Raw genomic sequence first — 27103 nt, 5'->3', positions numbered from 1 at the left:
CCCCTCCCCCCAGAGCCTCCTGCATGCCGCAGGAGGCATGGGGAAAGAGGGGGAGGTGCTGATCAGCAGGGCTGCTGGCAGGCAGTGGGGAGCTGATGGAGGGTGCTGACGTATTACTGTGGCTCTTTGACAATGTACACAGGTAAATTCTGGCTCCTTCTCGGGGCAGGTTGGCCATCCCTGGTTTATGAGGTTCACATGCATATATCAGATTCAGAGTCATTTCCTGCTACAGTATTGTCAAAAGCTCTAGACCAGTGGTTCCCAAACTTTAACAGCCCGCGAACTCCTTTCACTAAATTGTGAAATCTCGTGAATCCCCTCCTAAAAATGAATATTTCCAGGGATTTAAGTTTAAATTTCCTCCGCACTCTGCGGGGCTCCTGCTGCTGGACCCTGTTGACTGCCCTGGTCAACTGAGCTCCACTGAGCTCGGGCTGCAGGTCCCGCTGACCGCCAGGGCTTGGGCTGCCAGCCCTGTGCGGAGTGCTGGGGTTTGGGCAGCTGGCTCCCCCACTGACGGGGGCAGGGCTCGGGCTGCCAGCCTCAACTGCCCGGCTTCGCTCTCCCTGGGGCTCGGGCTGTCTGCCCTGCCACCGGGTCCCACCTGCTGCCTCCAGTGCCCGGGGTCCCATGGCCCGCCATGAGTGACATTTTTCTGGCGAACCCCCTGTAACGTTCTGCGAACCCCCAGGGGTTTGCGAACCCCAGTTTGGGCACCACTGCTATAGACAGAGTATCCACTAAATCCCATCCTGCTTTATATTCTATTTGCAATTCAGATAACTGCAGTTGAGAAAAGCAGTCTCTGTACTCTGGGAGGAGTGTCAGCCAGTCCCTTCATCGAAGGGGAGTTGTCAAAATCCTACGGATGCATCCAATGTGGAGAAACATTTAGTGCCAACCATTTCTCCAAATATGTGTTCCCTAGTGGGCATGGGAAAAAGTGTTCTTTTAATATACTTGTTAATTTTTTTCGGGTTCGTTTTTTTTTCTACAATTACTAATGAACGAACCCATTCTGTGTCTCCTTTACTGACTTGATTACCTCTGGTGCCATTAATCTATTTAGCTCCTCTTTTGAGTTTTTTTTTCAGAGCTAGAAGAACATTCCTAGGGGAATGTATGATGGAACAACTAGGCTCTGTCAGTTCAGTTTGATATTCTGCTGGCAGTTTTCCAATGCCCTTAAAGACATCCTAAAACTGCTCCCCAATACCTGAGTCCCCTTGCCCCTCTAATGAGTATATTTTCTCTGAACAAACCCTAGTGTTGGGCTTGTTTTTAAGGCCAGTATAGGTACATTTTTGGCACAATTACAAAATTTATTATTTTTCAATCTTATTTTTAACGTTCCCTCTAATTCACATGTGCCCACAAGTAGAAATGAGCTCTCCACTGTAAGGCCTTCACTTTACCTGTCTATTAGCAATGTACCCAGTCTTTTTTTAGACCCTTAAAATATATTCCATTACCACATTTGCTTGAGCACCAGTGTCTTGTTTAAAAGTCAAAAAAGTTCCGTTCATTGCCAAGGTAACAGCCCGATTATTTGGTGCAGCTGCTTCATTCAAAGCTTTTTTTCTGTGCTGCTAGCTCTGTTCTCCTCATGTTACATAGCGTGTGTACTTTGGTTCTTTTGGTGCATCTGCTATTGCAAATTGCACACTCTTTCAAAATTATTGAATTTCGTGCACTTGTTGCAATGTTGTCCAAATGCAATTCATTGCTGAAATTTCCTTCCACGCCTTGTGTAATTCTTTATGTTGTCCTCAACAAATTCCTTTTTTGCAAACTCACTTTTTTTTTTTTACAGGCTTTGTTGAACATTTCTGCTTTCCCTTTGCCCTGAGGGTTTGTGATTCTGTCCATCAAAGCAGTATCTTGTTTTCCCTCCAAAAGTGTCAATCTGTTCTGGGTAACCTCTGCTGTCTAGCATCTTCTAAATGCCTAATCCAGGTTCAAATCTGGGTCTTCCATTGTCTTTTTCTAATCTTTGGTTCTCGAATTCCCGTCGTTAGTTGATCTCGGATTAGTGAATCTGTGAGCTGATCATAATTAAATGTTTGGCTCAACAGCTTGAGATCCACCATGAATTCTTCAAACAACAATCCTTCTCTCTGAGCTCTCATGAAATTTATATCGTTCAAAAATTTCATTTGTCTCGGGTGTGCAGTACTCTTCAAACTTCATGCATCTTATAGCATGCTTGTGCTGCCTGACTTAACTGTACATAATTAGAAATATCTAGTGTTTTGACCCCACGATAATTTTTTTAAAAAAATAGCTCCCTTCTGTTTATCTTCTTTTTCAATAAAGCCACTCCTTGCATGTACAGGCTGAATCTGTGTTGAAATCCCTTCCACTTATCTGCTGTATTGCCAGAGAACTTCAGCTCCAGAGGAACTCTCAGCTGCTCCATTTTCCTTACCCCTTTTGTCCTGTACTCTCTTCTCCAGTCACTCTCTGACCACTCCTGTTACCGTGTAGTGTTTGTGGGCGCCGTGTAGGAGACTCAGGACTGTAGGAAGATCAGAATATATCATTTATTATAGATTCAGCTCAGCAACTCAGAGTCTGGTGTTACAGTTTAGAAGGCGGCCTCAGAAGTGCTCACAGCTCCCCCTAATGTATCTATACAGCTAAACTGGGCACAGCCCTAAAGGGGGTAAATCTTCACAGGGATATCTCCAAGGTAAATGCAGGATCCCACAGGAAATGACATTAATGATTGAGTGCAGGGAAGGCCTCCGCTGAGTTAATCCCTGAATATCCCAGGAGGATACTAGGGGACCTGTGCTGATAGATGTACCTCTTTTTTTATTGAAAAAGCAATAACCCCCCACCTGTGGTGCCCATAAGGGGTGCTGCAAGTAGCCTTTCAGAGATTCAGAGATAATAAGGCCAGAAGGGACCATTTGAGCATCTAGTGTCTGACCTCCTGTGTAACTCAGGCCATAGAACCTCACCCTGTTTACTCCTGCATTGAGCCCAGTAACTTGTATCTGACTAGGGCAGGACTTTCCAGATAGTCATCCAGTCTTGATTAGAAGACATCAAGAGCACAACCATTTCCACTGGTAGTTTGTTTCAAAGGTTAGCCAGACCCACTGTTACGAGTGTGCGCCTTATTTCTAGTTAGAATTTGTCTGGCTTCAATTTCCAGCCATTGGTTCTTGTTGTTCCTTTCTCTGCTATGCGAAAGGGCCCCTTTACCTAGGATTTTTTCTGCATGAAGGGCCTTAGACCTTTCTCATTGCTCCCCCATCTAGTGAGCAAACTTTCAGACTGAGTATTTGGAACTGAGGCCCCATCATGGGGTTGAGTGTTTGCGGGAGCTCTTCATGTTTCACCAGAGCATGCCCACAGCTGCCAAAGTTCACATAGCGCTTTGAGATCTGCTGGTGCAAAGCACGATATGAAAACTAGGTATTATTATGATCTCATATGAGCTAAGTGAAGTTTTTCTAGAGCATTCCGAGAGCATTCCGTGCTCCCCAGAGAATGTTTTATAGTTCTAGATCCTATTTTCTCCTATGTCGACGCAGTGAGTGGAGGTGGGGTTGGTGGTGCACTAGCAGGTGGTATAAGGTGAGTGGACAGGAGTGTGGGGAAGAAGAGAATGGAAACGCTTGAGGAGCTAGTGGTAGAGAAGACACTCTAGCATAGTCAGCAGCCCCTTCCGCTGACTGCAGCGCAGGATTTTGGGAGACCCTGTGGTAATGTTAGGCAGCCCAGGCTGTGTCAGTCAGTCAGTCTGAGAATCAGGGAGAACCACAGTAGGAGGGCCTGTCTGTGTCCAACTGCCTCACTAAAGAATCCTTTATATATATGTAACCCCTTGGGGTTCAGAGAGCATGGGCTCTTTAAATATTTTTCCTATTGGGGAGGGGGAGCAGTGAGAGAGAGGAGGGAAACTTGGGGGTGTGGCTCTGGAGCCAGGGGAGAGAGGGACTGCAGCTGGAAGGCCTGGAAAAAAGTGAAGGAGAGAGAACCTGCCTGAAGCCTGAGAGGGACAGGGTGGCTGATCCGGGGACACCCCAGGACAGGAGCCAGGAGGAGCACTGTGCCAGGGAGGAATCACCCGAGAAGGACAGACCGTAGCTGGATCCAGTATCACTGCTGCCCAGAGCTGCATGGGGCTGTGAGTACTGGGGCTTGTGACTCTGCACTGGGAATAAGGAGGGAGGCTGTAGCTCAGATGTCCAGTGGGGAGGTGGTTGCTCTGTGTGGCTTTGCAGAGAGCGGCAGAAGAGGGCACCAGAGGGGTTTGTTGGGGAAAGTTCACTGGCGCCGAAGACAACCAGGAGCACCCAAGACTTAGCACTGGACTGGAACTTTCCTCAGGACCCCTGAACTCTGTATGCAGACACATTGCTCAGTGTCTGCCCTTTCAGATTGTGCTACCACTGAGCCTGTGGGGCCTTGGTTTGGATGCAGCCCTGTTCTACTGCTCCCTCTACATTTCCCCTTGTTTTTTTTCTCCTCTCATCCCTCTGTAAATAAGTATCTCCCTGTGTTATATCCATAGTACTTTTCCTGTGGGTGGGTGTGTTCACTCTGGGGGGCTTGGAACAGGTGCCCCTGGGGTGGAAGGAATTTTTCCTGGTGGATTCCTGTGCGCGCCATCTCTTGGCCAGAGCTGCCTGCAGAGCAGACTCCATCTTGGCCACGAGGGCGCTAAAGTTACAGATACAATACAGCTGAGTCCTGTCTCTTTCCTACAGCGAGGGCACCACAGGTATCAGGGAAGTGTCAGAGGAAGGAGGGGAATGGGTCACACACTGAGCGGGACAAGGAGGAGAGCACTCACTGAGGGGCTAGCTGCTCCAGGTCCCAGTAAGAAGCGCTGGAGGAACATAGGAGCATGGAGACTAAGGGAGGGGACTAGCAGTAGCTATACTCCTTGCCGGAGAGAGGTTAATGTGCTGGAGTGCTAACACCAGATGAAGGTCCCTTGAGGGGTGTGACGTTATCTGATTAAAATATGACCATGTAGATCCACTGTGATATAATTGCAACAAAACTTATACAAAGTATGTCAAGTAATGTGTCTATGGAAAAGTTATTGTTTGCTGAATATGATTATCCTATGTGTATGCATGTATCATGTTTGTATCTGAAGTTATGAATATTGACCATGTGTCTGTATTTCAAATGTGTTTGCTCATGTAGGTAACACCTACCAGGTATTTAGCCAGCACATTGTAAAGGGACTATTCAAGTTGAATGGTCCATCATAGAATCATAGAATCATAGAATATAAGGATTGGAAGGGACCCCAGAAGGTCATCTAGTCCAACCCCCTGCTCGAAGTAGGACCAATTCCCAGTTAAATCATCCCAGCCAGGGCTTTGTCAAGCTTGACCTTAAAAACCTCTAAGGAAGGAGATTCCACCACCTCCCTAGGTAACGCATTCCAGTGTTTCACCACCCTCTTAGTGAAAAAGTTTTTCCGAATATCCAATCTAAACCTCCCCCACTGCAGCTTGATACCATTACTCCTCGTTCTGTCATCTGCTACCATTGAGAACAGTCTAGAGCCATCCTCTTTGGAACCCCCTTTCAGGTAGTTGAAAGCAGCTATCAAATCCCCCCTCATTCTTCTCTTCTGCAGGCTAAACAATCCCAGCTCCCTCAGCCTCTCCTCATAACTCATGTGTTCCAGACCCCTAATCATTTTTGTTGCCCTTCGCTGGACTCTCTCCAATTTATCCACATCCTTCTTGAAGTGTGGGGCCCAAAACTGGACACAGTACTCCAGATGAGGCCTCACCAATGTCGAATAGAGGGGAACGATCACGTCCCTCGATCTGCTCGCTATGCCCCTACTTATACATCCCAAAATGCCATTGGCCTTCTTGGCAACAAGGGCACACTGCTGACTCATATCCAGCTTCTCGTCCACTGTCACCCCTAGGTCCTTTTCCGCAGAACTGCTGCCTAGCCATTCGGTCCCTAGTCTGTAGCTGTGCATTGGGTTCTTCCGTCCTAAGTGCAGGACCCTGCACTTATTCTTATTGAACCTCATCAGATTTCTTTTGGCCCAATCCTCCAATTTGTCTAGGTCCTTCTGTATCCTATCCCTCCCCTCCAGCGTATCTACCACTCCTCCCAGTTTAGTATCATCCGCAAATTTGCTGAGAGTGCAATCCACACCATCCTCCAGATCATTTATGAAGATATTGAACAAAACCGGCCCCAGGACCGACCCTTGGGGCACTCCACTTGATACCGGCTGCCAAGGAACACTTAACTCACAATGGGCCATGGAAGACGCCTATCTATACGTAATGGGCTTCCTGAGGACATTCTAACTAGAGTACGGGTAATGGCCTCTGCTTTGACTCAGCGGAGCATGCCAGGACATGTGATGAGACCACGTGACACTAAACTCCATCTTGTTACCTGTATTTTTCCACTGTGCAGAGGAACAATGGGTTTCCCTTCACATGGCAGAAGCTATAAAAGACCCTGAAAGCATTTTTTCCTGCTCAAACCTCTGGAAAGTGTGGGCCCCTTACTGAATGAGGGAGGCAACCTAGTGACAGAGGATGTGGAAAAAGCTAATTTACTCAATGCTTTTTTTGCCTCTGTCTTCACGAACAAGGTCAGCTCCCAGACTGCTGCGCTGGGCATCACAGCATGGGAAGTAGATGGCCAGCCCTCTGTGGAGAAAGAGGTGGTTAGGGACTATTTAGAAAAGCTGGACGTGCACAAGTCCATGGGGCCGGACGAGTTGCATCCGAGAGTGCTAAAGGAATTGGCGGCTGTGATTGCAGAGCCATTGGCCATTATCTTTGAAAACTCGTGGCGAACGGGGGAAGTCCCAGATGACTGGAAAAAGGCTAATGTAGTGCCAATCTTTAAGAAAGGGAAGAAGGAGGATCCTGGGAACTACAGGCCAGTCAGCCTCACCTCAGTCCCTGGAAAAATCATGGAGCAGGTCCTCAAGGAATCAATTCTGAAGCACTTAGACGAGAGGAAAGTGATCGGGAACAGTCAGCATGGATTCACCAAGGGAAGGTCATGCCTGACTAATCTAATCACCTTCTATGATGAGATTACTGGTTCTGTGGATGAAGGGAAAGCAGTGGATGTATTGTTTCTTGACTTTAGCAAAGCTTTTGACATGGTCTCCCACAGTATTCTTGTCAGCAAGTTAAAGAAGTATGGGCTGGATGAATGCACTATAAGGTGGGTAGAAAGTTGGCTAGATTGTCGGGCTCAACGGGTAGTGATCAATGGCTCCATGTCTAGTTGGCAGCCAGTGTCAAGTGGAGTGCCCCAGGGGTCAGTCCTGGGGCCGGTTTTGTTCAATATCTTCATAAATGATCTGGAGGATGGTGTGGATTGCACTCTCAGCAAATTTGCAGATGATACTAAACTAGGAGGAGTGGTAGATACTCTGGAGGGCAGGGATAGGATACAGAGGGACCTAGACAAATTGGAGGATTGGGCCAAAAGAAATCTGATGAGGTTCAATAAGGATAAGTGCAGGGTCCTGCACTTAGGACGGAAGAACCCAATGCACCGCTACAGACTAGGGACCGAATGGCTAGGCAGCAGTTCTGCGGAAAAGGACCTAGGGGTGACAGTGGACGAGAAGCTGGATATGAGTCAGCAGTGTGCCCTTGTTGCCAAGAAGGCCAATGGCATTTTGGGATGTATAAGTAGGGGCATAGCGAGCAGATCGAGGGACGTGATCGTCCCCCTCTATTCAGCATTGGTGAAGCCTCATCTGGAGTACTGTGTCCAGTTTTGGGCCCCACACTACAAGAAGGATGTGGATAAATTGGAGAGAGTCCGGCGAAGGGCAACAAAAATGATTAGGGGTCTGGAACACATGACTTATGAGGAAAGGCTGAGGGAACTGGGATTGTTTAGTCTGCAGAAGAGAAGAATGAGGGGGGATTTGATAGCTGCTTTCAACTACCTGAGAGGTGGTTCCAGAGAGGATGGTTCTAGACTATTCTCAGTGGTAGAAGAGGACAGGACAAGGAGTAATGGTCTCAAGTTGCAGTGGAGGAGGTTTAGGTTGGATATTAGGAAAAACTTTTTCACTAGGAGGGTGGTGAAACACTGGAATACGTTACCTAGGGAGGTGGTAGAATCTCCTTCCTTAGAAGTTTTTAAGGACAGGCTTGACAAAGCCCTGGTTGGGATGATTTAATTGGGGATTGGTCCTGCTTTGAGCAGGGGGTTGGACTAGATGACCTCCTGAGGTCCCTTCCAAATCTGATATTCTATGATTCTATGACTATGAACTTATACTTTTGGGAACATTCTAACCAAAGGACTGAGGCCCTTCCAATGATTTGGAAACAACCAGAGACTTAACAAGATAGAAGTTTATTCCATCACTGCTATGAGCCTGATCCAAGAACCTTGGAATTACTGTATGTATTTGGTTCCTTTAACCACTTTTAACTCTCACTTTTCTTTCTTTTTTTCTTTCTTTCTTTCTTTTTGTAAATAAACCTTTAGATTTTAGATACTAAAAGATTGGCAACAGCATGATTTTTGGTTAGATCTGAGTTATATATTGACCTGGGTGTGTGGCTGGTCCTTTGGGATCAGAAGAACCGTTTGGTTGATGAAAATTGGCTTTAAATAACCATTCTTCATTAAGTTTAGTGTTGGTAGTGGTGATACAAGGACTGGAATACCTAAGGAGACTGCTTTTCTGACTTCTTGTTAGCTAGTGTGGTAAAACAGAAGTTTTCTTTTGTTGCTCGTTTGGTATATTTTATGGGAGAATAACCACCAGTTTTGGGGTGTGTCTGCCCTATTTCTCAGCAGTTTGTCCTGAATTTGGTATTCTCGGTTGTGACCCACTGAGGCACGGTGACAACGGGCTGTCATTATTACAGTGGTTTAGGTCTAGAGAGACCCAATCTGTTTTCATTGTCCACTCTGAAATCTTGAGTAACCCCCACCAGCAGCAGCAGGCAGGGCAATGTACAGTCAGTAGCAAGGCTCCTGGTAGCGCACTCTGCTGGGAAAGAGTATATGTTTTTCCTTAAATACACAGTGAGTGAACAGATAACTATTAGGGCTGGTCAAATAAATATTTTTGACAGAAAATTTGGGTTTTTGACAAAACAAAAATTGTCTCATGGCACTGTTCTCATTTTCTGAAGAAAAAAAACCATTTTCCTAGTTGTAGCATAGTGCCAAATACAGTAGAACCTCAGAGTTACAAACATCAGAATTACAAACTGACCTATCAACCACACACCTCATTTGGAACCAGAAGTATGCAATCAGTAGTAAAGTTTCAAAGCTGTATTAAATCAATGTTCAGTTGTAAATTTTTGAAAGAACAGTCATAATGTTTTGTTCAGAGTTACGAACATTTCAGAGTTATGAACAAGCTCCATTCCCGATGTGTTTGTAACTCTGAGGTTCTACTGTAGTGGAGTGTATAGTTGTGTCTGTGTATGAACTTTGTAGGGGAGACCAAGCGGCCTTCTCCTCTGGGAGACTTTTAAATCCCTGACTCCACTCCCTTCCGGTTTATTCCAATGGGAAAATAGTGATTGTTCAGGCAGGGATTTATTTTTCTGTCTATCACTGTGGCCGTATCTGAGTGGCTGGCTTGGCAGTAGCCAAAGAGAAAGTGAAGCTCCTTCATCAAAGGCAGGGAAATCACTCCAATCTTCCCTTCATTCTGGTGCTGACATTTGAATGTGCAGTTTCTGAGAGCTCCCTCCAGAACATCATCATATTTAGCAGTTTCCAAGCTTCTTGAGGATGTTGGAAGTTTTCTTTGAGTGCACCGTGGCTATCTGGGCACACATCTTAAACTCACCCCTATTAGTCTTTGACCATCCATTGGAGCAGTTGCCCTCACGATGCTGATGTTGTTTAGTTAATACCTCCTTCTTCCCATGTTCCTGTGGCTTTGTAAATTTACAGCGTTACACCCAAGGTTGTTAATAGCAATAACCCTAGAAATTGCCGTTTATCCACTGCTTGGGTACTGCAGAAAGCTCATTTGCATTAACATTTTCTCAGGGCCAAATGGAAACCAATGTGCTAGAGGGGAAAGGCTCCATAGCCCTGCCCCGATTCCACTGAGCCAGTCCGTGCCCCTGATCTGGGGCTGAACAGAAACCAGTGCCACAAAAGTTCAAAGCTCCACAGCACAGTCCGCAAATCCCTTGAGCACCATTTCCCTAAATAGCTTGTTATTTACCTTTGGCCTCTGCAGGTGGTGGTGTCTTCTTGAACTTCATCTCAGTGTAGACAATCTCTGTTGCCATTCAGAGACTGTGTGGCTGACACCCATTCTTTATATATTCATATTTATCACATTTAAAACTGATCTTTTAATTCCCTAGAGCCCGAGTACAACACTGGCCACTTTCTGAGTCCTTCCCATCAGAAGTGTCTACCACCCCTTCTCCTACCTGCAAGAAGAGGAGAGATCGGGTGTGGAAAGCACTTAATATGAGCTGAGAAGCATTTGGAGACAGAGCTACATCCCTTGATACAGCTCACCCTCATCATCCAGATCCCCCTCCCCAGATTCCGCTGTGAGGCTGCACCCAATCCTGACGTAGCACAAGGGCCAGGCCTGCCCCAGAAACACTCCAGGGAGCTGCCTCTCCATGCCAGGTGCACCAGGTGTGGGCAGGCAGGATCCAAGTGTAGAGGGGCTTAGTGTGGGGGATCTGGATGTGGGTCAAGAGGGTTCTGTGTGCTGCGAGCAGCTGAGTGGGGTGTCCAGGGAGGATCTGGATGCACAGGGGCTTGTTGAGGGGTTCTGGGTAGGGGCAATGGGATTCTTCAGGGTGATCCAGGTGAACATGTTTGGGGCTCAGCAGGGGGGGTCTGGGTGTGGGGGGCTCAGCAGTTGCTGGGGGAGTGGGGCTTGGTGGGGTGGGGGTCTGGGTGCAGCTGGTTTGGGCTCAAAAGGGATGGGGGTCTATCTATGGGGAGCTTGTTGGGGTGGGGATTCCAGTGGGGGGCTCAGCGGATGGATGGTATGGGTGCAGGGGTGGGGTTCCAGATGTAGAGGGGTGGGGCATGGCAAGAGGGTGGGGCTTGGCGGGGAGTCTGGGTTCAGGGGGGTCCAGATGTAGAGGGTGAGTCTCAGCAGGGTGGGGGTTCGGGTGCAGGGGACTTGGTGGGGGGGTTTGGGTGTAGGGGGTGAGGCTCGGCAGGAGGATCTGGGTATGTGGGGGGTCTGAAGGCATGGGGGTTGGGCAGATGGGGGAGCAGCTCCCTGTACAGTGATCCCTCCCCCCATGGCTGAGGAGCAATGGGTGAAGAAAGTGGCGGTGGGTGTGGAGCTTGTGTTCACCCGGAAAACCAGGCTGAGGTTTTCTTCTCATATAACAGAAATAACAATAAAATAACAGAAACTTACTAGCTAAGGGTGAAGTTACATCCCACACCCCAGTAAAAATACACAGTCATCTCCCTCTCTAGTTTTCTTTGTGCACCTTACCTTGTTTCTTTTTCTGTTTCTCCTTCACTTGCTCTCTTTGAGTGGTTCTGTGGTTCTCTATCTATATATTTTCTATATATATATTTCTATATTTCTCTATCTGCCTGTTGTGATTCCATAGCCTTTTCTACATTATGCTTTGCTGACAATGTGTATCAACAGTGAGTGCAATTTACCCAGTGCTGAGCGTAACTTAACCTCAAGTGCAGCCAAAGGCAAGCTATGTCAACACTAGTTGAGACACTATGATTAAACCCTGGCTCCTAGACAAGGGGCAAGATGTGAACTAGCAGATCTTGTCCATTCTCAGGAGCTTCAGTCTAGGCTCAATCTCTCAGGCCTTGTATACACAGGAAAGTTTTACCAGTTATACCAGTATAGATAAACTGGAGCTGGGCAGGAAATGTCTTTCCCACCCAAAACGTGTTTTTGAGATTGACTTTTTTCCCCATCTTGAATCAGAACAAAGAGTCAAACTCTGAAAATTTTTTTGCAAACAAATACAAAAAGAAAAGAAAAGTTAAGATCAGGTGAATGGAAACATTTTGTTTTGATAATTTTGAAACATTTTAGTGTGATTGACCTTTTTCTTTTCTTTCTTTATTTTTTGTTTTGTTTTTACTAGAGCTGTCAAGCGATTAAAAAAATTAATCATGATTAATCACATGATTAAAAAATGTGATTAATCGTGCAATTAATCGCACTGTTAAACAATAATGGAATACCATTTATTTAAATATTTTTGTATGTTTTCTATGTTTTCAAATATATTGATTTCAATTACAACACAGAACACAAAGTGTACAGTACTCAATTTATACTTATTTTTTATTACAAATATTTGTGCTATAAAAAACAAAAGAAATAGCATTTTTCAATTCACCTCATACAAGTACTGTAATACAATCTCTTTATCATGAAAGTTGAACTTATAAATGTAGAATTATGTACAAAAAAACTGCATTCAAAAATAAAACTATGTAAAACTTTAGAGCCTACAAGTCCACTCAGTCCTACTTCTTGGTCAGTCAGTCACAGACAAACAAGTTTGTTTACATTTTCAGGAGATAATGCTGCCCGCTTCTTGTTTACAATGTCACCTGAAAGTGAGAACAGGAGTTCACATGGCACTGTTGTAGCTGGCGTCACAAGATATTTACGTGCCAGATGTGTTAAAGATTCATATGACCCTTCATGCTTCAACTACCATTCAGAAGACATGCGTCCATGCTGATGACAGTTCTGCTTGATAATGATCCAAAGCAGTGCAGACTGACTCATGTTCATTTTCATCATCTGAGTCAGATGCCACCAACAGAAGATTCATTTTCTTTTTTGGTGGTTTGGGTTTTGTAGTTTCTGCACTGGAGTGTTGTTTTTTTAAGACTTCTGAAAACATGCTTCACACCTCATTCCGCTCAGATTTTGGAGGGCACTTCAGATTCTTAAACCTTGGGTCGAGTGCTGTAGCTATCTTTAGAAGTCTCACATTGGTACCTTCTTTGTGGTTTGTCAAATCTGCAGTGAAAGTGTTCCTAAAATGAACATGTGCTGAGTCATCATCCGAGACTGCTATAACATGAAATATATGCAGAATGTGGGTAAAACAGAGCAGGAGACATACAATTCTCCCCTAAGGAGATCAGACACAAAATACTTAACGGATTTTTTTTTAACAAGCGGCATCAGCATGGAATCATGTCCTCTGGAATGGTGGCTGAAGCATGAAGGGGCCTATGAATGTTTAGCATATCTGGCACGTAAATACCTTGCAATGCTGCTACAAAAGTGCCATGCGAACACCTGTTCTCACTTTCAGGTGACATTGTAAATAAGAAGCCAGCAGCATTATTTCCTGTAAATATAAACAAACTTGTTTTTCTTAGTGATTGGCTGAACAAGAAGTAGGACTGAGTGGACTTGTAGGCTCTAGAGTTTTACATTGTTTTGTTTTTGAGTGCAGTTATGTAACAATAAAAAAATCTACATTTGTAAGTTGCACTTTTACAATAAAGAGATTGCATTATGGTACTTGTATGAGGTGAACTGAAAAATAGTATTTCTTTTGTTTATCATTTTTACAGTGCAACTATTTGTAATAAAAAAATAATAATATAAAGTGAGCACTGTACACTTTGTATTCTATGTTGTCATTGAAATCAATACATTTGAAAATGTAGAAAAACATCCAAAATATTTAATAAATTTCAATTGGTGTTCTATTAACTGTGTGATTACAACTGCTATTAATCACGATTAATTTTTTTGAGTTAATCGTGTGAGTTAACTGTGATTAATCGACAGCCCTAGTTTTTACTACAACTTAACTAAAATTTCATAAAGAAAATTCTTTCAAACTGGAAAACAAAATTTTCATTTAGAAAAATCACATTTTGAATCAGGAGATTTGTCAAAATCAAACCTTTCTCACGAACAGTTTCAGTTTGGACAAATTGGCATTTTCGGACAAAAAAAATGTTTAATTAGAAAATTCCTGACTAGCTTGAAGTAAAACTGCTATAGCTGTACTGGTATAGCTCCCCAAGTGGGCACATGTTCCAGGTTAAGAGTGGTGGTGGTGGTGATGGTTGTTGTTGTTTTTTGGTTTTGGATAAACACCTGTCAAAGTGACATAATCTAAATCAGAAAAAGGCCCTCTTAAACCAGAATAAAGATGTCCCCTCAGGGAGCTATAAGTGCATTTACTGTGCATAAATGCATATAAATGCATATAAGTGCATTCCCATATAGTCAAGCCCTCAGCTGAAAATCTTCCAACTCTTTCTGTACCTCCTCACAGCAGAGAATTTGAGTCTCTAACAAAAGGGCTGATTCTTTTTCCTCTTTTTTTCTGGTAAGAATGTATTTAAACTGTTGAAGTAAATCAGTGACCATAACTGTAGCAGTTTGTGGTTTTTATGGAGGTCTTAACTGCTCTTCTGCTTACATGCCACTTTTGAATATTTATTGCAGATCATAATTATTAGGAATTGTCAAGGTTCCTCCCCCACTCTGAACTCTAGGGTACAGATGTGGGGACCTGCATGAAAAACCTCCTAAGCTTATCTTTACCAGTTTAGGTCAAAACTTCCCTAAGGTACAAAATATTCCACCCTTTGTCCTTGGATTGGCCGCTACCACCACCAAACTAATACTGGTTACTGGGGAAGAGCTGTTTGGGCACATCTTTCCCCCCAAAATACTTCCCAAAACCTTGCACCCCACTTCCTGGACAAGGTTTGGTAAAAAGCCTCACCAATTTGCCTAGGTGACTACAGACCCAGACCCTTGGATCTTAAGAACAATGAACAATCCTCCCAACACTTGCACCCCCCCTTTCCTGGGAAATGTTGGATAAAAAGCCTCACCAATTTGCATAGGTGACCACAGACCCAAACCCTTGGATCTGAGAACAATGAAAAAGCATTCAGTTTTCTTACAAGAAGACTTTTAATAAAAATAGAAGTAAATGGAAATAAAGAAATCCCCCCTGTAAAATCAGGATGGTAGATACCTTACAGGGTAATTAGATTCAAAACATAGAGAATCCCTCTAGGCAAAACCTTAAGTTACAAAAAAGATACACAGACAGAAATAGTTATTCTATTCAGCACAGTTCTTTTCTCAGCCATTTAAAGAAATCATAATCTAACACGTACCTAGCTAGATTACTTACTAAAAGTTCTAAGACTCCATTCCTGGTCTATCCTCGGCAAAGACAGAATATAGACAGACACAGACCCTTTGTTTCTCTCCCTCCTCCCAGCTTTTGAAAGTATTTTGTCTCCTCATTGGTCATTTTGGTCAGGTGCCAGCGAGGTTACCTTTAGCTTCTTAACCCTTTACAGGTGAGAGGAGCTTTCCCCTGGCCAGGAGGGATTTCAAAGGGGTTTACCCTTCCCTTTATATTTACGACAGGAATAATAGACATTCACTGTACTGCTTAGGCCTCATCTACACTGCGAGTACAACCAGGTTAGAGGGCCCAGCTAAAGCAGGAAAATTTCCCAGCACAGTTTAAGCAGTTGGTTTTAATTGTGGCCTTGTCTCCATGAGAAAACTGCACTGATTTAATTAAATGGGTTCAGAGACTGATTGAGTTAAATTGGGGCAACCCCTTTGGTGGGGACACTCCTATTTCTGTATTACACTGTCACATATTGATTTAGCTTTAGGGGATTCCGTACTGACTTCAACTCTGTTGATACACAACACTAGTAATAAACCACAATAAAAGCCTCTGCACAAGGGGGTTACCCCAATTTAACTAAACCAGTACCTAAACCCAGTTAGTTAAGTTGGTGCAGTTCCATGCGGAGACAAGCCCTGAGTCCCTGTAGTGATGCAAAAGCTTTGGACTATTTAGCATTGCTCAGGGACATGAGCAAAGCCTCTTCTCTACTGCAGTGATGGAACAGAGTTGTAGTTGAGTAGGGGGAAACAGGTTGGACCTGGTTATATCTGTAGTATGGACAGGGCCTTATGCCTGGGTTTAAATGTCCCTGCTGTGGAACAGAGGCTGTGCTGTGCTGTGGAACAGCGGCTGCTGTGCTATGCAGAAAATGTAAGTTATTAACTTGACCAGCATTGGGAGGGTTAATAGGAGGCCTCTTTTTCCCAGTGCAAACCCACTGGCCCTGCCCTTTCCAGCTTGCCTCCTTCACAAGACTTCTGGGAGCTTTAGTGACACTCCAGCTTTTTTCCACTTTAAATACTTTTAGCAGTTTATATTTTTTCCAGAATTGATCTTTTCAATGGAAGTTTGGGCCCCAACAGCCCCTCCCTGCCACCATAATTACAGCTCACAGCCCAGCGTGATTCATCCTCTCCCATCAAATCTCTCTGTGAGCTGACCCTAGAGAGAGATGGGCTCAGTCTCCAGCCTCATGTCCAGGATGGGGTTTCTTTCCTCAAAGTCTCGTGGATGCAATTTCACAATTTTAATCAACTTTTACAAAATACAGGCCATTTGTGACAGTCTCTACCCTTATGTTCAGGATTATGATAAATTTTGTACAAAGTATGCCTTGTGAGATTATCATTTGAAAACTCATAATCTGCTGAACATTATTGTCTTGTTAAACTATATGTGGCAATATTGTATATAAAGTTATAAGATTCTACTGATGGTGTTACTGAGACATGTTGCAGTTCTGGGGGACAGCCACAGACCAGTTCCTCAGAGACAAAAAGTCTAGCGAATGCCTTGTCCAGGTATAAATGAAATCAAATGGACAATCATCTAGTTAGCGGCCACTCCTCGGCAGGAGAGAGGGAGTGGGAGAAGAAATTTACATTTTGACACAGGAACAGCTTGAGGTTCTGTCCAAACAGACTTTCTGTTTCCTGAACCTCAGCTGAAGATGATTCTTGTGCAAGAGAAGAGCTATAAGAAAGGGGAACAGATGCCCCAAGTTACTTCTTCCTTTCTCTGTGGTCATTGCATCAACATCACCTGAAGGACAAGGAAAATAACACTGGACTGGGGGAGGGATCCTGGCTGAAAGAAATCCAGCCAGTAAGATTGCTAAAGCATGTGGTGAGAGAAACATTTTGCTTTGAATTCATTTAGGCTTCTTAAATTAGCTATTAGTTGCGTTTACTTTTATTTTCTTGTAACCAAATCTGACTTTTTGTCTCATTACTTGTAATCACTTAAAATCTATCTTTATGTATCTTATAAATGTGTTTTATTGTTTTATCTAAACCAGTGTGTTTGGATTAAAATGTTTGGGAAACTCTATTTGAGATAACAGGATTTGTGCATATAATTTCCTATTAATAAAATGACAGACTTTATATGAGATTGCGTTGTCCAGGAGTGAGCTGGGCAGTACAAGTCACACATTTCTGGGGTAAAGTCTGGAACTGGGAGTTTGCTGGTGTTGCCCTGCAATGTAATTCAGGAGTGGCTAGCTATAGCATTCATACAATACAGCTGAAAGTAATTTACATGCTGGAGGCTGTGTGTGAGCAGACCAGGAGTGGTTGCTCTCACAGCAAAGCACTGTAAAAGGCACCCCAGGTTGGAGAATTGAGAGGACACAGCTGTTCAATAGTCCAGATTGTACCATCGGTAATGTTATGTCTTTTCCCCAGTTTCTGTTTCCATGTGCATACATGACAGTACTATCCTCATTGTTGTGTTTACTGCGTCTCCAGAACCCAGAAGACAGAGAAGCTCATGTGTTTGAGACGCATCACTAAGAGTGTGGTGGGGGGAGAGAAGCTGAGCTAGTGAGGATGCAACAAGAAGGAGAAATACAGCACTTGGATCAAACAGGGAGATTTCTCTTCCTCCTTTTCACTGTTCCCAAAGCAAGTTTATAGCCTCTGACCATGTTCCCTGTGTAAATTTTCTCAGTAGTGGGTATAGCTCTCTCTCTCTCTCTCAGACACCCCCCATTACATTATATATTATTATTACTACTATTATTATTAATCATGGCACTAAGTGGAGGATGCTAAATAGTCTTCTCAAGGTGCAGTCTCTTTATACAGAGTCTGATTCAGTGCCACTGGGCTTCCATCTCCCAAGCAGTCAGAATGATACCACAACTCTTTTCTTGACTGCTTGTAACTGTTCCGTTTACCTGAGTGAAAATAAAATGGTGGAAAAATAAAATAATATCAGATGCAGTCACTGAACAGACAGTAGGAGCCTGGGGTCCTATAGGGGGTGTGATGGAGCTGGCTGTGATGGGCAAAGAAGCCCAGGATTGAATGGTCACAGAGCCTGAATAAGCTGCTCATCTTCAGATGAGTAAGGCATCTGGCATCTGGGGGTGGGGGTGAAGAGGGGAATGGAAACATCCTCTCCAAGGCTGCAGACATAAAGGGTACAAGAAAACATTCTAAGCATTAGAAGCAAGAGGAAAGCGAAGGATAGAGTAGGCCCATTACCCACTGAGGAGGGAAAGACAACAGAAAATACAATAATGATCAAAGCATTAACTGCCTTTTTTGTTTCAGTTTTTGCCAAAAAGGTCAGCAATGATCTGACAACTAACATAGTGAACATCAGTGTAAATGGGGTAGGGTATGAGGCTAAACTAGGGAAAGAACAAGTTAAAAATTACTAGACAAGTTAGATGTCTTCAAGTCAGCAGGGCCTGATGAAATGCATCCTAGAATACTTAAAGACTTGGCTGAAGAGATCTCTGAGCCATTAGTGATTATCTTTGAGAACTTTTGAGGATTGGGGAGACCCCAGAGGACTGGAAAATGGCAAATATAATGGCATCTATAAAAAGGGGAATAAGGACAACCCAGGGAATTATAGACCAGTCAGTTTAACTTCAGTTCCCGAAAAGATAATGGAGCAAATAATCAATTTGTAAGCACCTAGAAGATAAGGTGATAAAAAAGAGTCGGCATAGATTTGTCCAGAAAAAATCATGTCAAACCAGCCTAATATCCTTTTTTGACAGGGTAACAAGCCTTTTGGATAGTGGACAAGCAGTAGTTGTGATATATCTCAACTTTAAGAAGGCTTTTGATACTGTTTCACAGGACCTTCTCATAAACAAACTAGAAAAATACAGCCTTGATGAACCTACTATAAGATGGATGCATAACTTGTTGCAAAACCATAATCAGACAGTAGTTATCAATGGTTCACAGTGAAGCTATAAAGGCATATAAAGTGGGGTCCCACAGGGATCTGTCCTGGGTCTGGTTCTATTCAATATCTTCATCAGTGATTTGGATAATGGCATAGAAAGTACACTTACAGAGTTTGCGGATGATACCAAGCTGGGAGGAGCAAGTGCTTTGGGGACAGAATTAAAATTCAAAATGATCTTGAAAAACTGAAGAAATGGTCTGTAATAAATAAGATCAAATTCAATAGGAGAAATGCAAATTACTACACTCAGGAAGGAACAAACAGTTGCACACCTACATAAAATGGGAAATGACTGCCTAGGAAAGAGTACTGCATAGAAGAATCTGGGGGTTATAATGGACCACAAACTAAATATAAGTTAACCATATAAGACTGTTGCAAAAAAGGGAACATCATTCTGGGATGTTTTAGCAGAAGTGTTGTAAGCAAGACATGAAGAGTAATTCTTCCACTCTAGTCTGTACTGATAAGACCTCAGCTGGAGTATTGTGTTCAGTTCTGGGCACCCCACTTTGAGAAAGATGTGGACAAATTGGACAAAGTTCAGAGGAGAGCAACAAAAATGATTAAAGGTCTAGAACAGGGTTTCTCAAACTGGGGGTTGTGACCCTGCAGGGGGTTGCGAGGTTATTACGTGGGGGTCATGAGCTGTCAGCCTCCACCCCCAAACCTCACTTTGCCTCCAGCATAATAGTGCTTAATATAAAAAAATGTGGTTTTAATTTATAAAGGGGGTCACACTCAGAGGCTTGCTATGTGAAAGGGCTCACCAATACAAACGTTTGAGAACCACTAGAAAACATGACTTATGAGGAAAGATTGAAATAATTAGGTTTGTTTAGTTTGGAGAGAAGACTTAGGGAACACATGATAACAGTCGTCAGTACTGTATGTGAAAGGTTGTTATAAAGTGGAGGGTGATAAATTGTTCTCCTTACGCATTGAGGACAGGACAAGAAGTACTGGGCTTAAATTGCAGCAAGAGAGATTTAGGTTAGACATTAGGAAAACTTCCTAGCTGCCACATTAATTAAGCACTGAAACAAATTGCCTAGGCTAGGCGGGTTGTGGAATCTCTGTCACTGGAAGTTTTAAAGATTAGGGCAGACAAACACCAGATGATGATCTAGATAATACTTAGTCCTGCCTTAGTGCAGGGGAGTGAACTAGATGACCTCTCAAATTCCCTTCAAGTCCTACATTTCTATGATGAATCAGGTGATAATTCATCACTTCCAGACTGAGTTTTTTTTCTACTACTTCTTCTTCCTCTTTATACTAAAATTTCCCCCCTGAAACCTTTCCCAATCAATTCCTTCCCCACTTTGGTGCTTTCTCCCTCTATATACTTGTAGACGGTTAATGCACAATAACCAAATTCTGTGCTCAACTACACCCCTCCTCCTTCTGTGCTTGCTCCAGCAGCCTCTCCCTTAGTGTCTTCTCCTTCACTTTCTCCCCTTCTAACCATTTCATTCATGGATCCATCACTGGTCTCATTCTCTTCTCAATCTACACCCTACCCCATAGATGACCTCATCAACCCAAATGGCTTCACATGTTGTCTTTGCTATGTTGGTTCAAAAAATATACCCTCCATTCAATTCCACCTCTCTCCATTTGACCCAGAGCTGCCCCAGTGAAACCCTCTTCTGCTCCCTTCTATATCATTGACAACTATTTCACCATCCTCTCAGCCACTTAGGCTTGCAACCTTTGTGTCATATTTGACCCCTCTGTCTCTCTCTCTTCTTTATCCTCACATCCAGGTGCCCACCCAACACTGCCAGTCCTTTCCTCCCTCTCTCTCCATCCCTACTGCCAATTCTTCAGCCCATGCCTTGGTCATCTCTCTCTAATCTTGACTGTTGCACCTACCCCTCTGTAACATCTCCAGGTTTCATATTATGCCCTCAAATCCATCCAGCTTGCTGCTGCCATTTCTTCTCCTGATCCCTCCCCACCTGAGTCTCTTCATTGGCTTTTGTTCTTCTTCTGTGTCAGATTCAAAACACTCACCACACCTTCAAGGCCCTTCAGAGCTTTGACCCATCTCATCTATAGTTGCCTCCTACTCCTGTGTTCACCCACTTCAGCTTATCTCATCACTCTTCCACAAGCAACTCTGCACCTTTTCTCACTATGCCCTTGATACCTGGAATATCCTCCTCGACCATGTGCTCCTGCCTCAAATCACTCCTGAAAACTCATTCCTTTCAGTCAGTCTTCCACCATTGCCCTCTCTCCTGACTGTCTCTAATTTGTGATATTATGGTGGGGCAGTAATGAAGCCATAGTCGAGGTTGCATCAGAAATTTGTGTTTAATGGGAAGAGAATAGGAATATCTGCTAGATATTTTACTATACAAAAAAACTGGAACACACAAAATAGAGCGTAGCAGGCTTTTAATTTTCTATCTAAATGGAATCTGTAAGAGAGTAACTGAATTTAACAATATTTTGGATATAGAAATGGGTGTGTTTTGTTATTGGAGCCCTGGTGTCTCACTTTTGCAAGAGTACACATGAAAGAATCTAGAATAAACTTCCCATACAGATACCCTTCCCGTGTCTATCTATAGTTTACGCAAATACCATTTATATATTTTTCCATTTTGGAATTTCAGAGAAAAATATTTTTTGTTTCATAACTGATGTGTGCTCTGCCAATTTGAAAGCACTGCAGTAAAGATATGACAGTGTGTATTAGCCAGCAACCTATGTTGCTAGACATATCTATCTATATATGTATATCTATACACGGAAGAAGATTCATCATATGCCAGTGACACTGTAGATTCTAATGTGAACATTGACTTCAGCTTTGCTAATCTGGAAGTGCCACATTAATTGAGGAGGACACTCTTTACCACATATTGCCCTACTATGTCTTTCATGTGTGACAACACATTTGCCAAGTTGCAGTGACTGCATTTAATTGAATGTCAACATTTCTCCATAGCTGATTACTCACTGCAGCCACTGTGTTCTGGAGTATGTTGGCATTGTTCTTTGTAAGGCAATGTATTTACTTTTTATTTTTGATGTCCAGTTTACACAGCTGCTTTTAAAAATAGGAAAATTCACACAGAAAAATCTTTGTTTTTTGTTAATTATGATTGTACTGTTTTACTTTAATAACAATTTCTTCACATGGTGAAAAGCTAGAAAATAAACCCTTTCAGGTCAACAACCGTACTTCTGTTTCTCTACTGACACCAACAGAAAACTTTACAACTCTTACCAATTTCTATCCTCCTTCCACCGCACATTGTTCACACCCATGGCTTCATAAACTACCAGTCAGCCTTAACTCCAACATGCATATAAGAAAGATGCATATGTTAAGTGTGCTTTTAACATATGCCTTTGCATTGAGATTTTCTTTGACGAAAAGAGAATTTTTAACTGGTGTGTCCTTCTTGTACAAACTGTCATACCCCCTGAACTCCGACATACACACATGGGAGAGTTTTTTCCCCTACCTACTGAATCCGAAGGATGGATGAATTGAACTTTGAAAAAAAAGTCTCGTTAAAACAGTAACTCTTGGAATATTTTTTTCACATTTCTTTCTATATAATCTGACTTGCTCTAATGCCCAAAATATAACTATGTTGTATAAAATCTATTTTGGAGATTCATCAGCTGTAAGGTTTTGATGACTGCACTTGGCAACAAGGTATGTGAGCAATTTACATATCGATACAAATCATAGCTTTGTTTAGTGACAGTTAAGGCTGCATCAAGACATACCCCACCCATCATCTTAGAACCTCAAAAGCATGGAAATAAGTTAACAGCAAGGTTTCCTGCATTTCTTTCCTCTTTCATGTTGTCTGTAACATACTCCAGTACTCCATAAGGCTTTTGCTTCCATCGCAAACAGATACTGAAAGCAATACGTACCCCAGCTTCATCAAACTTGCATCCAACACAAAACCTTAACAGTGATCACAGCAACATTAAGGCAGAATAACTTCCCAAATGCATGGACTGTCCGAAAGTCAGAAGGGCTGATCTGTTGATACATGAAGGTCTGAGGTTACTGTTAAAGTTTAATGACACATTTTATTTTATTTTATTTTATTTTATTTTGGGCCTTAGAGGAAATCAGATTATCACCACAGACTTAGATGAAATATTTAGGCCCGTAGGGTGAAATGCTGGTTTTACTAAACTGAATGGCAAGATTCTTATTGACTTCAATAGGCCCTGGATTTCACCCTTATTGTTTCTGTGGGAACATTCTTAAAAGAAGGAGCTACACTTTTAAGTTATTGCTCTTTTTAGAGTTCTCAGAAAAAAGAAAACACTTTTAACATCTATCTTCCTCTTGTGTATAGAGTTGGGCAAAGTATTTCAAATGAAATCTTTTCACCAAAAAAAAAAAAAAAATGTAGATTTGGGCCAACCAAAACATTTAGTGAATTTGTGTCAAATCCACCAGATTGTTTTGGTCAAAAAGAAAACAAATTCTGAAAAAAATGAAACTTTTCATTACAATATTTTCCAAATGGAAGAGTTTGATTTTTCAAATAAAAACAACTTTTTGTTTTCAGTTTTACTTCAATTTTATTTTAGACATGTTTAAAAAAATCTCAAACACAAAATGAAATGTATCATTTTCGGTCAATTGAATTGTTTTATACAACTCTCCTTGTATGTGTGTTGGAGTTAAGGCTGTATAAATTACAAGAATTAGATGTTAAAAAATAATTTTTTTAGAGAGGATAAAAAAGAAGAAGCAAATAAATAAATTAAAAAAAAAAAAAAGAGAGAGAGAATGAATTTTCAGCCCTAAGGAAATGCCAATATGTTGACATTTCTTTTTATCCTGACTCAGGATGAATAGTCAAAATATTGAAACTTTGAGGAACAAAAAGTTCTGAAATATTTTGATTCAGAAATACCAAAGATTTCATTTTGACATTTTCAATTGAAACTGTTTTTTCGTAGATTTCAAGGCCAGAAGGGACTTTTGTGATCATCTAGTCCGACCTCTTGTATCACACTGTCCATAGAACTTCCCCAAACATATGTCCTTTAGAGAAACATCCAATCTTCATTTAAAAATGGTCAGTAATGGGGAATCCACCAGAACCCTTGGTAAATTGTTCCACTGGTTAATTATCCTCACTGTTAAAAATATATGCCTTATTTACACTCTGAGTTTGTCTAGTTTCATCTTCCAGCCTTGTTATACTTTTGTCTGCTAGATTGTAGAGCCCATTATTAAATGTTTGTTCCTCATGAAGATACTTATAGAATGTAACCAAGTCATTCCTTAACCTGCTCATTGTTAAGCTAAATAGGTTGAGCTCCTTGAGTCCGTCACTATAAGGCATGTTTTCCAATTCTTTAATCATTCTCTTGGCTCTTCTCTGAATCCCTTCAATTTATCAATATCTTTGTTGACACTGGAACTGGACACAGTATTTCAGCAGCAGTCTCACCAGTGCTAAATATGGAGGTAAAATCACCTCTCTACTCCTATTCAAGAGTCCCCTGTTTATGGACCCCAGGATTGCATTAGCTTTTTTGGCCACAGTGTTGTACTGAGAGCACATGTTCAAATCTTTTTCAGAGTCACTGCATCCCAGGATAGAGTCCCCCATTCTTTGTTCCTAGATGTATACATGTACATTTAGCCTTATTGAAACACATATTTGCTTGTGCCCAGTTTACCAAGCAATCCAGATTGCTCTGAATCAGTGACTTGTCCTCTTCATTATTTATCACTCCCCCCAATTTTTGTGTCATCTGCAAACTTGATCGGTGATGATTTTATGTTTTCTTCCAGGTCATTAATAAAAATTTTAAATAGCATAGCACCAAGAACTGATCCTGCAGGATCCCACTGGAAAAACACCTGTTCAATGATCCCTTTTTGAGACCTATCATTTAGCCAATTTTTAATTAATTTAATATGTGCCATATTAATTATATTGTTCAAGTTTATTAATCAAAATGTCATGCAGTACCAAGTTAAATGCCTCCCAAAATGTATGTATATTACATCAACGGTATTACCTTTATCACCTAAACTTGTAATCTCACAAGAAGTAATATCTAGTTTGACAGTTTCTATTTTCCATAAACTCATGTTGCTTGGCATTAACTTTATAATCCACCTTTCATAGGCTCTGACTCCGTGGGTGCTCTGAGGCTGGAGCACCCATGGGAAAACAACACTAGGGTGCTCAGCAGTCACCAGCGGCCCCGCCGATCAGCTCCTCCCCCTCTCTCCCAGCACCTCCTGCCCATTGCAGATCAGCTGTAGCGTGCAGGAGGTGCTGGGGGGAGGGGGTGGGAAGAGGTGGGGTGGGGTCTTGGGGAAAGAGGTGGAGTGGGGGTGAGGCCTGTGGCAGAGCTGGAATCGAGCACCCCTGGGAAAATTAGGAAGTTATCAGCTGCTCCATTATTTTGCCTGGAATTGAAGTCGGACTGACAGGCATATAATTAGACAGGTCATCCCATTTACACTTTTAAAATATTGGCACAACATTAACTTTCTTCCAGTCTTCTGAAACTTCCCTGGCATTTCACTGACTTATTGAAAGTCATCATTAACGGTCCAGCAAGTTTCTCTGCCAACTCTTCTAAGACTCTTGGATGCAAGTTATCTGGCTCTGCTGATTTTACAATGTCCAATTTTAGTAGCTGCTGTTTAACATTCACCTGAGATATTAGTGGAATGGAAAGAGTTGTCATAGGATATGGCTGCATCATCTGTTTTTCCCTCAAAATACAGAACAGAAATGTTCAATAAACAGTCTGTTCTGCATTATTTTGATAACTACCATTTCCATCTAGTAAAGGTACAATATCATTGTTAGGATTCCCAATATATTTAAACTCCTTATAGTCCTTAACTCTGCTGGCCATAAATTTCTCCTTGTGTCCCTTTGCTTCTGTTATCAATTTTCTATAATTCCTAGTGTTAGAAGTGTTAGTGATTCCAGCCTATAGATTTGCCTGAGATAGAATTTTGGGTCTAGTTTGCCAGTTTGATTTTTTGATACACTTACATCCTTACTAATATGTGTGAACAACGATACTGTGTGTTGCTTCTGCCCAGCCAGATGGGTTTGTTAATATAATGAGAAAGATAAGGGATAGAGCAAAAGTGTTAATGGGTATGGTGGGAGTATAATATATGAGTGCACACTTGAAGATTGCCTTGACTCCTATCTCAAGGCAAGATCAAGCAACCAGTCGGGAGAGGCAAGGGGGATGGGAGGGGAAGGTATAAGAAACACTCAGGCCAAAGAAATACCTGTCCCCAACCAAAACACAACCTCATTCCTTACCCCTCCCATGGGATACAAAAATGGTGGGATGAAGCCCCCAGATGCACAACCCCCCAAAGTGGAACGTGACCATAAATTGTAAGAGGTGGAACCAAGGGTGTGAACTACAGGTATATTTATGCCTGCTAAGGGGGGGCGGTGGGGTGGGGGGAAGGACACTGGGGGGTCAGAGCTATGGATATGCTTGCTTGAAACTAACCCCAATAAACATCGCATTGCCTGCACTTCGGACTTCCCATCTTCTGCTTTCTGTCTGCGTGACAAGAACCGGGGGTGGGGAGGGAGGAGAAGGGGGGTGAAGGGAAAGCCCCCAACACCTAGTTTCTGATGAATATATATATATATATATATATATATATATATATATATATTCATTACTTGCAACTTCCACTTTCATTTGTTTGTTTTATATTATTTTTTATAGCTGCCTTCACTTCCCCTCCAAACCAGGTAAATATTTTAACTAATATGACTTTCTTCCTCAAGTGTAGTATTGTGGCTTTTCAGGCATCTAATAAAGTGTTGTTAAACAATTCCCAATTTGCAGTTACATTTTCCTGATTAAGTTCTTCCTCCCTGTGCATATGGCTCATAATTGCTTTGTGAAATTGGTTCTTTTAGCACCATATATATATATATATGTATTACTGGTTTTGACTTTATTCTGTTTGCATATTATGAATCTGATCAAGTCATGATCATTTG

The 27103-nt window shown here is 42.4% G+C and overlaps 1 long non-coding RNA gene across 3 annotated transcripts in view; it reads right to left on the bottom strand.

The window, feature by feature from the left end:
- The window catches only part of LOC125623546 (uncharacterized), a 29487-nt gene continuing 2384 nt past the window's right edge, over positions 1–27103 (bottom strand). For 2 of the 3 annotated variants that reach the window (XR_007353042.2, XR_012665297.1), the window contains one exon: positions 21475–23106. This is a non-coding gene — a long non-coding RNA (uncharacterized LOC125623546). Of the gene's footprint in view, positions 2522–21474; positions 23107–27103 lie in introns of those variants that run through there. The other variant, XR_007353044.2, reaches the window with a different exon arrangement.

Source organism: Caretta caretta, chromosome 1 (genome assembly GCF_965140235.1).
Source record: "Caretta caretta isolate rCarCar2 chromosome 1, rCarCar1.hap1, whole genome shotgun sequence".
NCBI lineage: Eukaryota > Metazoa > Chordata > Testudines > Cheloniidae > Caretta > Caretta caretta.
Note: the sequence above shows the minus strand (reverse complement) of the source record. Positions and strands in the feature narration are given on the sequence as shown.